The sequence below is a fragment of the Physeter macrocephalus genome, chromosome 16 (genome assembly GCF_002837175.3).
Source record: "Physeter macrocephalus isolate SW-GA chromosome 16, ASM283717v5, whole genome shotgun sequence".
Lineage (NCBI taxonomy): Eukaryota > Metazoa > Chordata > Mammalia > Artiodactyla > Physeteridae > Physeter > Physeter macrocephalus.
Genome location: NC_041229.1, coordinates 85,456,212 through 85,458,630, shown reverse-complemented (window position 1 = coordinate 85,458,630; position 2,419 = coordinate 85,456,212). Strand labels below are relative to the sequence as shown.

The window sequence follows — 2,419 nt, the reverse complement described above, 5'->3', positions numbered from 1 at the left end:
GGTTGTCTTTTCGTCTTGTTTATGGTTTCCTTTGCTGTGCAAAAGATTTTAAGTTTCATTAGGTCCCATTTGTTTATTTTTGTTTTTATTTCCATTTCTCTAGGAGGTGGGTCAAAAAGGATCTTGCTGTGATTTATGTCATAGAGTGTTCTGCCTATGTTTTCCTCTAAGAGTTCGATAGCTTCTGGCCTTACATTTAGATCTTTAATCCATTTTGAGCTTATCTTTGTGTATGGTGTTAGGGAGTGTTCTAATCTCATACTTTTACATGTACCTGTCCAGTTTTCCCAGCACCACTTATTGAAGAGGCTGTCTTTTCTCCACTGTATATCCTTCCCTCCTTTATCAAAGATAAGGTGACCATATGTGTGTGGGTTTATCTCTGGGCTTTCTATCCTGTTCCATTGATCTATATTTCTGTTTTTGTGCCAGTACCATACTGTCTTGATTACTGTAGCCTTGTAGTATAATCTGAAGTCAGGGAGCCTGATTCCTCCAGCTCCATTTTTTGTTCTTAAGATGGCTTTGACTATTCGGGGTCTTTTGTGTTTCCATACAAATTGTGAATTTTTTTGTTCTAGTTCTGTGAAAAAAACATAATTCAAAAAGAGTCATGTACCAAAATGTTCATTGCAGCTCTATTTACAATAGCCAGGAGATGGAAGCAACCTAAGTATCCATCATCGGATGAATGGATAAAGAAGATGTGGCACATATATACAATGGAATATTACTCAGCCATAAAAAGAAATGAAGCAGCTGCATGGCACAGGGAGATCAGCTCGGTGCTTTGTGACCACCTAGAGGGGTGGGATAGGGAGGGTGGGAGGGAGGGGGGGAGACGCAAGAGGGAAGAGATATGGGAACATATGCATGTGTATAACTGATTCACTTTGTTATAAAGCAGAAACTAACACACCATTGTAAAGCAATTATACTCCCATAAAGATGTTAAAAAAAAAAGCAAAGATATCACAGTTGTTGTGCTTCTCTTAAAACAAGCCTTTTCTAAAGGAGAATTATGACTAATTAAGTGTGAGTAAATGAGCATATGCAGGAAACTTGATAAAAATCCAGCAAATTAGGGAATAGTCCAGAAAATCTCTTCTGGGTTGTGTTCCGTACAAGTAGATAAGCATCTTTATAAAGGTTCGTGTTCTTTAAAGAGTTCTCCAAAACTGGCATCATAGGAAGATGGCACCACTTAATACATGACAATTTTGTCATTCTTTTCTTGTCAAAATGAAAAAAATTCTGAAAAGTAAAGGAAATTAATTTGTAAACACTGGACATAGAAGGGTTTCATTTTTTTTTAATCTTGAGTCAAAACTAAACTAACTCCTTAGATATTATCTAACTTGCTACATCGGAAGTTTGCTTTAAGATTTTACAGATCACAACTGCTGTAATGCCAGCAAAAGCATCTGTAGTTCCGTAGGGTTTAACTCTTATCATATATTACAGAATAGTTCTCTCTGCTCCTGAAATACTGGGTTGTATTACAGCTTTGCATCTGTCTGTGGGAATTATGTTACAAAAGGCCCAACTTTACTTATGTTTCTGTGTTTTCAGGTTCTTAATGTAACATGCTGTTAAGGCTGGCATTCAGGAAAGAGACAAATTACTGAAAATGACAAGATATCAAATAGAAAAGAAGTTTGCACAGGCAGTAGACAAATATTAAAAGTGTTATTTTATTTCATAGGGCCATCACTGTAAAAATTTTATATATCCTTTAGATAATAATTTACTGTACTATAAAGGAAAATATTTTAAATAAGGAAACTTCAACAAATAATCCTCACTGGAGATCTACACAATTCCCTCTTTCCCTTATACTATGTACATTCATAGTAAGAAAATGAAAAGTCAATATAGAAAGATTTCAACCTACTTTTTTTTTTTTTTGGCCACGCCAGGCGGCTTGTGGAAACTTTGTTCCCTGACCAGGGATCAAACCCCACCCCAGCAGTGAAAGCACCAAGTCCTAACCACTGGACCACCAGGGAATTCCCTCAACCCACTTTTAACATGAACTTTGAAAAATTAGGGACTTATACATAGAAGGCTAGCTTCCTTTATATGAATATACAGCTCCTACAAATCATTAAGAAAAAGACCAATTTGGGACTTCCCTGGTGGTCCAGTGGGTAAGACTCTGTGCTCACAAAGCAGGGGGTCCGGGTTCGATCCCCGGTCAGGGAACTAGATCTCACATGCATGCCACAACTAAGGAGCCCCCATGCTGCAACTAAGGAACCCGCCTGCCGCAAGTAAGACCCAGTGCAAGCAAATAAATAAATTTTTTAAAAAAAGAGTTTGCATGCCGCAACTAAGACGTCTGCATTCCACAACTAAAAGAGCCCACATGCTGCAACGAAGATCCCCGCGTGCCTCATCTAAGACTCCATGCAGACTA

At 37.9% G+C, this 2,419-nt stretch overlaps 1 non-coding gene across 1 annotated transcript; it reads left to right on the top strand.

The window, feature by feature from the left end:
- The first annotated feature begins 2,132 nt into the window (after window positions 1–2,132).
- TRNAV-CAC (transfer RNA valine (anticodon CAC)) lies at window positions 2,133–2,205 on the top strand. Its single transcript has one exon. It is a non-coding gene; the product is annotated as a tRNA-Val (tRNA).
- Window positions 2,206–2,419: the final 214 nt, after the last annotated feature.